Raw genomic sequence first — 12,037 nt, forward strand, 5'->3', positions numbered from 1 at the left:
TTTTAAAGTCTATTTTGTCTGATATGAGAATTGCTACTCCAGCTTTCTTTTGGTTTCCATTTGCATGGAATATCTTTTTCCATCCCTTTACTTTCAGTCTGTATGTGTCTCTAGGTGTGAAGTGGGTCTCTTGTAGACAGCATATATATGGGTCTTGTTTTTGTATCCATTCAGCCTATCTGTGTCTTTTGGTGGGAGCATTTAGTCCATTTACATTTAAGGTAATTATCGATATGTATGTTCCTATTCCCATTTTCTTAATTTTTTTGGGTTCGTTATTGTAGGTCTTTTCCTTCTGTTGTGTTTCTTGCCTAGAGAAGTTCCTTTAGCATTTGTTGTAAAGCTGGTTTGGTGGTGCTGAACTCTCTCAGCTTTTGCTTGTCTGTAAAGGTTTTAATTTCTCCATCAAATCTGAATGAGCTCCTTGCTGGGTAGAGTAATCTTGGTTGCAGGTTTTTCTCCTTCATCACTTTAATTATGTCCTGCCACTCCCTTCTGGCTTGTAGAGTTTCTGCTGAGAGATCAGCTGTTATCCTGATGGGGATTCCCTTGTGTGTTATTTCTTGTTTTTGCCTTGCTGCTTTTAATATGATTTCTTTGTGTTTAATTTTTGACAGTTTGATTAATATGTGTCTTGGCGTATTTCTCCTTGGATTTATTCTGTATGGGACTCTCTGTGCCTCCTGGACTTGATTAACTATTTCCTTTCCCATATTAGGGAAGTTTTCAACTATAATCTCTTCAAATATTTTCTCAGTCCCTTTCTTTTTCTCTTCTTCTTCTGGAACCCCTATAATTCGAATGTTGGTGTGTTTAATGTTGTCCCAGAGGTCTCTGAGACTGTCCTCTGTTCTTTTCATTCTTTTTTCTTTATTTTGCTCTGCAGCAGTTATTTCCACTATTTTATCTTCCACCTCACTTATCCGTTCTTCTGCCTCAGTTATTCTGCTATTGATCCCATCTAGAGTATTTTTTATTTCATTTATTGTGTTTTTAATCGATGCTTGATTCATCTTTAGTTCTTCTAGGTCCTTGTTAACTGTTTCTTGCATTTTGTCTATTCTATTTCCAAGATTATGGATCTTGGAAATAGAATCTTGGATCATCTTTACCATCATTATTCTGAATTCTTTTTCAGGTAGACTGCCTATTACCTCTTCATTTGTTAGGTCTGGTGAGTTTTTATCTTGCTCCTTCTCCTGCTGTGTGTTTTTCTGTCTTCTCATTTTGCTTATGTTACTGTGTTTGGGGTCTCCTTTTTGCAGGCTGCAGGTTCGTAGTTCCCGTTGTTTTTGGTGTCTGTCCCCAGTGGCTAAGGTTGGTTTAGTGGGTTGTGTAGGCTTCCTGGTGCAGGGGACTAGTGCCTGTGTTCTGGTGGATGAGGCTGGATCTTGTCTTTCTGGTGGGCAGGTCCACGTCTGGTGGTGTGTTTTGGGGTGTCTGCGGAGTTTTTATGATTTTAGGCCACTTCTCTGCTAATGGGTGGCGTTGTGTTCCTGTCTTGCTAGTTGTTTGGCATAGGGTGTCCAGCACTGTAGCTTGCTGGTCGTTGAGTGAAGCTGGGTGCTGGTGTTGAGATGGAGATCTCTGGAAGGTTTTCGCCGTTTGATATTATGTGGAGCTGGGAGGTCTCTTGTGGACCAGTGTCCTGAAGTTGGCTCTCCCACCTCAGAGGCACAGCACTGACTCCTGGCTCCTCAATTTGGGATGATTTGTTGTCTATTCATGTATTCCACAGATGCAGGGTACATCAAGTTGATTGTGGAGCTTTAATCCGCTGCTTCTGAGGCTGCTGGGAGAGGTTTCCCTTTCTCTTCTTTGTTCTCACAGCTCCTGGGTCTCAGCTTTGAATTTGGCCCCGCCTCTGCGTGTAGGTCGCCGGAGGGCGTCTGTTCTTCACTCAGACAGGACAGGGTTAAAGGAGCAGCCTCTTCGGGGACTCTGGCTCACTCAGGCCGGGTGGGAGGGAGGGGCACGGAGTGCGGGGCGAGCCTGCAGCGGCAGAGTTCAGCCTGACGTTGCACCAGCCCGAGGCACGCCGTGCGTTCTCCCAGGGAAGCCGCCCCTGGATCCCGGGACCCCGGCAGTGGCGGGCTGCACAGGCTCCCGGAAGGGCGGTGTGGACAGTGACCTGCGCTCGCACACAGGCTTCTTGGCGGCGGCAGCAGCAGCCCCAGCGTCCCACGCCCGTCACTGGGCTCCACGCTTTCAGTTGTGACTCGCGCCCGTCTGTGGAGCCCCTTTAAGCGGCGCTCTTAATCCCCTCTCCTTGCGCACCAGGAAACCAAGAGGGAAGAAAAAGTCTCTTGCCTCTTCGGCAGCTCCAGAGTTTTCCCGGACTCCCTGCCGGCTAGCTGTGGCACATTAGCCCCCTTCAGGCTGAGTTCTCGCCGCCAGCCCCAGTCCTCTCCCTGCGCTCTGACCGAAGCCCGAGCCTCAGCTTCCAGCGCTGTGCGCCCCAGCGGGCGAGCAGACAAGCCTCTCGGGCTGGTGAGTGCCGCTCGGCACCGATCCTCTGTGTGGGGATCTCTCCGCTTTGCCCTACCCAGGTATGTGGGGAGTTTCTTGCCTTTTGGGAGGTCTGGGGTCTTCTGCCAGCATTCAGTAGGTGTTCTGTAGGAGTTGTTCCACGTGTAGCTGTATTTCTGGTGTATCCGTGGGGAGGAAGGTGATCTACGCGTCTTACTCTTCTGCCATCTTACCTGGAAGTCACTAACCAATTTTTATAAATAGTATGCATAAAATCACCAATAAACAAAAATATCAAAACTTTTTATTAGTTTATGCCTTTTTATGGTGAGGAGAGAGTTTTTACTATCTTGAATTAGTGAGTAATTGTTTTCTGTTGAACCGGGAGGATTTCTTATCCTTTCTAGGGAGGAATTTTCATATAAACAAGCTTTTTGTATTTATCTAAAGCTTCCAATTAACTACATTTTACAATGAATATAAAAAATGAAGATTCATAATAACCACCTCCTGTTAGTAAAGAATAGGACACAGGAGCTATTTAGTCAAGTTGCCTTTTTATAAAATGAAATATTGAAAGGATGGGAAAATATGCCATCTAAGTGTTTAGGCTGGAACCTGTATAATCCACTTTTATTTCTGAATGATGGCTTTATTGCCATGCTTTTGGGAATGCTTTAGTGTCCTGAGCCTTTAGAAACAAGTGTGTATGTGACTTGCTTGTACATTTTCTGAGACCATATTTTCCAAATGCAGAATAGCTGCTGCCACTTCAGTTTTGGTTTCACTTCACAACTCTGTTAATAAAACTCCTTGTTGCAAGCTAATTTTCCTTTACAATTCATAGCAACCCTAACATGCTACTATTTTAAACAATAAATGAAGGAGATATCAGTTCCCATGTAAATAAGAACGTTAGTCACCATCTCCAAAACTGGTTTGAGGAAGAAGGAGAGGGTAGATTTCCTGATGATGTGAGAGACCTAACTGGGAATAATTCCTTTTGGTAGTCAATTTATCTGTGCAGGAAAGTAGCTTACCAACATGAATTTCTTTCTCTTTATTTTTTCATATATTGGTAAACCTAAGGTACCCATTTCCTTGGGTAGAAGAAATAGGTTTGGAAAGTTCAATAAATTTGCCTAGGTAAGATTGTTAAAGAAAAATAAACCCAAAGAAACTCAGGAATCATGATAAGCTTTTATTAGCTGGAACAGTCCATAGTATTAAGTGGATATCAACTGATGGAGGTAAGATTCTACTCACATTGCCCTACATTACCCATCAGAATTTCTTTGCTTTACTGTCTGGAATACTAGATATGAATTTGAAGGGAAATTGTAATTGAAACAACTATACCAGATAAATTAGAATAACCATGACATTCTTGTTGAATTAAATATTAGTCAAGGTATAATTTTGACTCATTTCTTTTATTCATTTACTATTACCCAACCCTCCTCTGAAAGATTTATTTTAGAGCTTTAAGGAAATATTTTCTTTCTCCCAACTCCATTGCTCTTTTTAAAGAATAAAGATTGGGGGAAGCCCTCGAGAGAGGTAGGCATCTGGGAGGAATAAGGAGTTCGCCTCTTGATTCCCCACTGTGGAGGGTAGTGGGGAGGAAGTGTGGAGTGCTTGAATTGATTAAGTTTGCTAGGCCATCTGGTCATCAGGAAAAGGCTATGTTTTCAATTTCACAGTGAATGAGGAGTTTATTAAAGAAGGAGAGCATTTAGTTTAAGAAAGCAAGGAATCATATTTTGTGTCTGCCACTAAGAGCTTCAGCTTGCTTAATGTAAAAAGAAGGGTCACCCGTGGACAACTCTGCTCATCAGTGTGACTCTGTAATGATGCTGTTGTCTGTATTACTAGGGAGAACTTGAAGACAATGGTTTGGGAAGATGAGCAAATGTGCAAAGGTGGCCACTTGGAATAGAGTTATTCCAGTCCCCTAAGGTCTCTCCCCACCATCATACAGTCTTTATGGAGGGAAGAAAATGAGCCAAAGGGGTGAATTTTTCTCAGGCCAAAGAAAGAAATCAGAGCTCCTGGTTCCTTAAAGTTTACTGCCAGAGTCTCTGATCCAGGTATCAGTTGGAAAGCCATGAATCAAGTGTAATTGATTAACATCCATCCACTCTTCTATTTATTAAACTACTTTATGCTTTAAAAGTTAAAACCAGGCTCATGTTTTATTTACCACTTTTTGGATGAAGTACTAAGTTCAAGAGAGGCTGTAAGGGGGGAAATCAAGAATAGGAAAAGAAATCAGGCAGAAAGCATGTCTCTGCACTAAACATTGAGATTTGAAATCTGGCAATGGGCAAGGGCCTGCAGATAATGAAGAGCTTAGAGGTGAGTCCATCTGTTGCCACCTGTTATCATCTTTGCAAGTAATTAATACAGTTCTCTGATGCTACCTGAATTATCAATAAATCTTGAAAGCTCAAATCCTGGGATGTGATTTGGATTGATCAGCCTGAAAGTTTCTTTGTTTTGTTTTGTTTTTTTTGCGGTACGTGGGCCTCTCACCGTTGTGGCCTCTCCCGTTGCGGAGCACAGGCTCCGGATGTGCAGGCTCAGCGGCCATGGCTCACGGGCCCAGCTGCTCTGCGGCATGTGGGATCTTCCCAGACTGGGGCACGAACCCTTGTTCTCTGCATCGGCAGGTGGACTCTCAACCACTGCGCCACCAGGGAAGCCCCAGCCTGAAAGTTTTTAAAGGATCTGTGGAACTTGCAGTTCCACAGAAAAGTGCAGTTTGTTTCATTCAAGGTACAGCTAATTACTGAGTATAGGAAGAAATTTTCCTGACCTTTTAAGAGACTGTTGCCCAGATGATCTTGAGTTTATTAGGCGTGCTTGTCAAGGTGAGAATTCTTTTTGATTTCATTTGAAGCTGCCAGTATGAATGGGGTTGGGGGAGGGCGAGGAGTGGATGCCTTTCCAAGAAGGGCAAGAAGAATGGAATGTGCAAAGGCTTGAAGACTGAGAGTTTAGTCTTCCACACCACGGATGAGAAAGTCAGGGTGGCTGAGGCTGGGCTGGCCTGGGGCTGAGCAGAGGTGAGCCAGCAAGGGGCAAAGGGCCAGGTCATGAAGGGCTTCCTGCCATTCCCTAGAGGTGATAAGGAGCCATTGGAATGTGAGCAGGCAGCCCTCCCTGTCTGCTGGCACCCCGGCTCGCAGTCTTCTCTCTCCATTTTCCCACACTCATTGAGTGCACTGCCTCAGCATGCATGTGGGCAGACAGCCCACGGACGCACCTGCACCTCATTCTCTGCCTCCACTCTCCTGACTTTGTTCTCATTCAGATCTACTCTGCATCTGAACTCTGAAACTCCCCTCACTGTGAATTTAGTAATTTACCATTCTTCCTCTTCCCACATTGTTACCTTTACTGAACTTGGCTCACATGATGATGGAGGCTGGCAAGTCCAAAATCTGTAGGGTGGGCTGGTAGGCTGGAGACCCATGGAAAACTCTGATGTTGCAGTTCAAGTCCAAAGGCTGTGTATTGGCAGAATTCCTTGCTTGGGGGAGGTCAGTCTTTTGTTCTATTAAGGCCTTCAACTGATTGGCTAAGGCCCACCCACATTATGTAGGGCAATCTGCTTTACTTAAAGTTTACTGATTTAAATGTTAATCTCATCTGAAAACACCCTCACAGAAATATTTGACCAAATAAACGGGCACCGTGGCTCAGCCAAGTTGAAACAGAAATAACCCTCACACCTTCTTTTCTTCTCCAATCTAGACCTACACAGTAAATGTTCATTTGCTTCTCCCTCACTCCCTTATCTTGTATGACCACTGTACCCTACTTTGTTCATGGCAAAGCTTTTATCACTTCTGCAGTTGGCTCCCTCTCCTCCTGAAACTGCTCAGCAGCACTATAGGAAACCACACACTCAAGTGTAAGGCTGCTACAATAAATGTGTGGTTTCCAGCTTCAACGGGGTCCCCGGGGTTGCTGGGTGCTGCTTGTGTGTCCCTGGTCAACCCCCTTTCCATTCCCACAGAGGCTATTTCAGACATCTACAGTTCTGGGGAATCTCTTACCTATCCCAGTCTCTCTTCCTCCGCAGATGAGCTTACCTGCTACAACCCAGTGGAATCGTGGATTTTGAGCATGAACCACCTCACCTTGCTGCTCTGCTCCGTGTCTGAACCATCTGAACGGTCTTGGCTTGCCCAGTAACAGAATACTGGGAGCAGGTAAAGATCCCAACAGGCATTCACACTTTGTTCTCAGAATTCATCCAGAGCAACTCTGCCTCTTCTCACTTTTGACTTTCCTGGTGCTTTGACTCCCTGCCCCACATCTCCATTCTCTAACTCTCATTTTCCAGCTTGTCTCTTTAACCAGTGGCTTAGTTTGAACTCAACTTGCTGGCTTTGACCTTCACACTTCTCACGGTCACGTGTTCTGGTGGCTGCTGTATTCAGGGAGGAAGGAGGTGGCAGTGGCTGGAGAGGCCTGCATTCAATTCCTATACCTGGGGCTCCGCTAGACAGCATGGTAACCAGAACTGCAGAGTCTCTCAGGACTTTGGTGGCGCCACATGGAACATGACATCCTGTAGTTCTCACTACTAGTCTCTCAGCAGCCAGCCAATACTTGCAGCAATTGTCAGTCTCCAAGGGGACTTCCTGACAGCTTCTGGTGTACCAGTGTACCAAGAAGCCATTGAAAAAAAGTATGTCAGTACAGAGGGTCTCTGTGGAGGGGGACATGCAGTTTGGATCTCCTCCAGACACACATGCTCCACCCATATAGGCCGGAAATGGTTAGCTCACTACCTAGGACTCTTTGAAGGACAGAGAGCATTACCACCTCCTCCTGACTTCCCCGGCCTCCTCACGGTGGTCCATTCCATCTTTCAACTTGCCTCACCTGCTAAATGTCCACTTTCAACTACTATATCTGACCCAACAACTCAGGGTGGTAAATCAAATAGGATTTAGAAATGGTAGGACATGGTGTCTAGATGTGGTCGGGCAGATGGCACCAGTCATGGAAAGATGGCAGTAGGAAGAGGAACAGGGTATTTTAGGAGGAGGATGATAACTGGTTTTGGCCATGTTAAGTCTCAGGTGCCTTTGGAGCATGTGTAACCATTGTAACATCTTGAGGGGTTTTTATTAGGCCTTGATCATACAGCCTGACTTAATCCCTTCCCTCGAGGCTACGTGAGTTCACATTTCATCTTATAGGTTGATAAAGCGAAAGGAACAGTACTGATCACCTAATCCCAGTCATTTAAACGAGGGGATTTACTATGTGTAACTGAAAAGACCCTGTTACAGCAGGAATTACATACACACATCAGAGATAGGTCCCAGCTTGTGGCAGTGACAGCCATCTCTCAGATTTTGTCCTGTAATCTCTCGTCATCTTTGCCCAGCAGTTGGTGGTCTGAGGTTCATCCCTAATGAAGAGACTCAGGTGCTAGTGAGCCAATAGTGAAGTATTGGAATACACCTCTGTAGTTACTGACCACCCATTTTATTCTTCGGGTCAAATGCATAGCTTCTGCAGAACTATTAAGTAAGCTTTCTCAAAAAGACCTCTGCGTGTATAGTCATCAGTTAATCTAAGCAAGTAATAAAATTGCTCCTTCAAATGCTAGCCAGCAAGCGGGGAATGTAGTGAGGACAGCTCCTAACTGCACTGCTAGCATCTGGGAGGATCAGAATGGTCATCTGCTGTTTGCAACATTGGTTGGCATCAGAAACAGGCATGGAAGAAAACATTTGCTGATACAGTCTCCTGAGTCTATCTCTAGATGGAGAAGCCGGCTCATTTCCCGTATAAAGGCCCACTCTTAAAAGGCCATTTCAGTGGTTGAGAGTCCGCCTGCCGATGCAGGGGACACGGGTTTGTGCCCTGGTCCGGGAAGATCCCACATGCCGTGGAGTGGCTGGGCCCATCAGCCATGGCCGCTGAGCCTGAGCATCCGGAGCCTGTGCTCCACAACGGGAGAGGCCACAACAGTGAGAGGCCCGCGTACCGAAGAAAAAAAAAAGGCCATTTCATGAATTCATGATGGCAAATGTGTGTGTGTGTGTGGGGGGGTGTGCGGGTGTGTGTATGTGGGTGAGAAGACCTTGCAGACCTCTTTACCATCAGAATGATAGCGTCAGGAAGTCAGCTCTGTGTCCAGCCTGGAGCTCAGAAAGGAGACTGGGCTTCAGATAGAGCTTTGGGAGTCATTACACACAGGTGGAGGTTGGAGCATTTTTTTCTTTCTTAGGTACCGTTTGTATTCTTCAGCTCCCAAATTCCTTAATTTCAATATTAGAAATTTATATTCTCCTTAACTGTGCAAAGATTCAGCAGACATGTGACTCTTTAAGGAGTATTGAGTTTTTCTTCCATTATCACAGTTGTGAACAACCACTGCTGTAGGGTATAAGTAACCTTTTTAAGTGGAAAAATAAAGGGAGGGAACATTGTCAACTTTTAAAAGAGGAATCTTTTTAAACTATTTTTATTAATTTCAGAAAGATTAGAGAGGTATCTAAATGTCTCACAAGAAGGAATCCTTGAAAAGTTTGCAGTCACCAAAAAGAGAGTCAATAGAATGCAGAGAAAAATGGACAAGTCAATTGTCCTACTTTTTAAATACTAAAGTAAATCTAAAGGCGCACCCAAGTACAGAATTACAGAGAACTAAATGAATGACTGAATGGATGAATGTATGAGTCGGTAAGTTCTCCTTGAGAGTAAATTAAGCTCTTTGGGATGTCTCTTATCTTTCTCAACCTACTTACAAATGAATGGATGTTGCTTCTTTAGTGCCCGAGGGTCTTCCATTACTTCTAATCCCAAAGTAAAAAATGATAGGTCCAATATCCCTATTAATTCATTAGCTAATGCTGCATTATTTCATCAAGTGCCACCAAGGAACTGCTGTCAGTCACCCAGTTTTCTTTTTTCTTTTTCTCTAATGTATAGAGCTGCTCTAGATAATATATGCTTTTCATCAGATTATACTGATCTGCAAGAGAGGTAGTGTCCCTGGGCCAGGAGACCAAACTTTCAAGGTTGGTGGCAGTAGATCTTACAATGATGAAACCAAATATGTTTTGCTGAGAGTATTGATAAAACCATTCATTTTTACTGAGGGCTCTTCACACTGATAGATGGTCAAATACAAGAGGCAAAATAAATATGGATGAGCCTGGCATTACTGCTGCTGGCACGTTTTTATTACTTTAATATTTTTCTGTAGAGTCACTAGGTGTGTATGGGTGCCAAACTGCGTTTAATTTTCCTGTGCCTCCCAGAATTGCACTTGTTAGTTTTATGTACTAATTCTTAAAGGAAAAGATATTTTTCTATATGAAGGTGTGGTGCTTCAACTAGATAATGACTGCTGCTTTCTAAATACATTAGTTTAATGAGCTAGGCAGATTAATTGAAATTTGGAATTATTGAAACCTTCTTAAACAAAATTTTTATAATTTCCTGCCTTAATAAATTATATTCAGTATAGTCTTTTTATTTTCCTTTATTAATCTGGATTTTTATCTTGCTTCAGGGTATAAAGGATCATTTATACTTCTATTAAAATATATATATATATTATATAATATATATATGTATATACATACACAGAGGGAGAAAGTAATTCCCCTCTCTTTGTTTTCAGGGTCTAGCCCCAGAATTGCATTTAAAACAATAGCTAAAATCCTTTTTTGTCCATTTGTTTTCTTCTGGTTGTCTCTTTAATCCAAGGGCTAACTGAGTACTGCCCCAAATTCAGTTTCAGTGGGAATTTAGTTATTTAAAAGGTTTTAAAATCACTGTTGATCCTTTTTTCAAATTTCAGTTGGAAGTCGTACATTTTAATAAGATATGCTTACATTGCTGACTAAGCCAAGCAAATGATTGTCCCCTGAGTTCTAGAAAGCAAGTATTTTAAAGCAAAATCCTAAGTTAGATTACCTTAGATTTGCATTTATCTGCTGGTGGAATGCTATAATCATCTCCAGTCTTTCTCCTAACTCTTCATTCATTGTTCAGGCAATGAATATTTATCGAGTGTCTACAGCCTGTCAGCATGTGAGATGCTGGGGAACACATAGATGACAATCCACAATCTTGCTTTCAGTGTACTTACAAAGCTAGTGGGACTTCAGGCAGGGATTCTCTCTTCAGCATCACTGGCTGATAGAATCAAGGCTAGATTTCAAGTTGATTGTTCTCGGTCAATAAAACAAAATTTTAGCAGCCTTCCTGAAAATTTCAAATTCTCTGGCTGCAAAAGTTTACAGGAGGCTTCAACAGACGATGGAATGAGATCAATGGTTTTCAAACTCTAGCTTGCCTGGAATCACTGGAGGGTTTGTTAAAACACACATTGCTGGGCCCTACCCCAGAGGTTCTGATTCAGTAGGTCTGGAGTTGGAGGGAGGGGGGTGGTTTGCGTTTCTAAGAAGTCCCCAAGTGATGCAGATGATGCTGGTTTGGGGGCTACACTTTGAGAACCACTGGTCTAAAGTATTTTCTTCCTTAATAGGCTATCCTTCTGGTGATGACCTTGACGTTAATAGTAATAAAGATAGAATAGCTCACACTTAGTGAGTTCTTGTGTGTGTCAGGTATTTTGCCCTTTACATCCATCATTACATTCATTTCTCACACAACTTAATGAAATAGTTGTGATCACTACCCTCATTCTATAGATGAGGAAACAAACATTTGGAAAGGTTAATTAATTTGCCCCATGTCACAGAGCTAGTAAGTGACCAAGGCCAGGATTTGAACTTAAATCTTTCTGACACACGTCTATGTTCCAGCCGCCATGCTCTTCTGCCTTCCTGTGATGGCCACCACACCTGGGCAGTGACAGTGCAGTCATAATCTCCTTGGGAGACACCAAAGAGACATCTGTCAGATCTGTCTCCACGTGTGCCTGCACCTAGGGGACTCTGAGCAGACGGCTCTGTGAGCTGTCATGGGAAAGAGAGAGCAAAACTTCCTTTAGTCATTTATTCTAGTGGCTAATAAGCTTTTTTGCAATGGGAAATTTTCTTTTTAATTGGATGAAATGTTTCCATTTTACAGATTTTAAAAGTCTTTAAATCACCAAGAATTAGATAACCGTAGCACAGTAGTACACTCAATTGAATTGACCACAGCTCTAGATGAAACAGCATTTGACAGTGAGGGCTGGAACAAGGTTCGCTTTTTCCAGAAAGTCATGCACCCCCTTTCCAATCCTCATGCACTTACAGCCTATTTCAAAAGGTGTCTGTGAAATTAGTTTGAGCTTTCCTAACCTGTCTGAGTTAAAGTATTTTTTGCATATCTCCTGACTTAAAAATAATAATTATCCAGTATTATTAATTACTAGTTCTCTCGAGGAGGGTCCAGTGATATTTCCCACGCAGTAAGGAGAATCCAGGAATGTGCTGGTGGTTCATCAGCCTACTGGGAAGGGCCACCTCGCTTCCTGCTTGCTTCCCCAACATTGTAGAGGAATTCCTCCCATCTCCTAACCTCACATCAGGCTCTTCTCCCACCCACAGAGGGCGGAGAGCCCTTTCAGGTGGGC

General features: G+C 43.3%; 1 long non-coding RNA gene across 1 annotated transcript in view; it reads left to right on the forward strand.

Annotated features, from left to right (window-relative positions):
• The window catches only part of LOC309802997, a 78,173-nt gene that overhangs the window by 15,375 nt on the left and 50,761 nt on the right, over positions 1-12,037 (forward strand). The window contains exon 2 of the long non-coding RNA XR_014293875.1: positions 6,560-6,689. This is a non-coding gene — a long non-coding RNA (uncharacterized lncRNA). The remainder of the gene's footprint in view (positions 1-6,559; positions 6,690-12,037) is intronic.

The sequence above is a fragment of the Mesoplodon mirus genome (assembly GCF_964341445.2).
Source record: "Mesoplodon mirus genome assembly, chromosome: 4".
NCBI classification, from domain to species: domain Eukaryota; kingdom Metazoa; phylum Chordata; class Mammalia; order Artiodactyla; family Ziphiidae; genus Mesoplodon; species Mesoplodon mirus.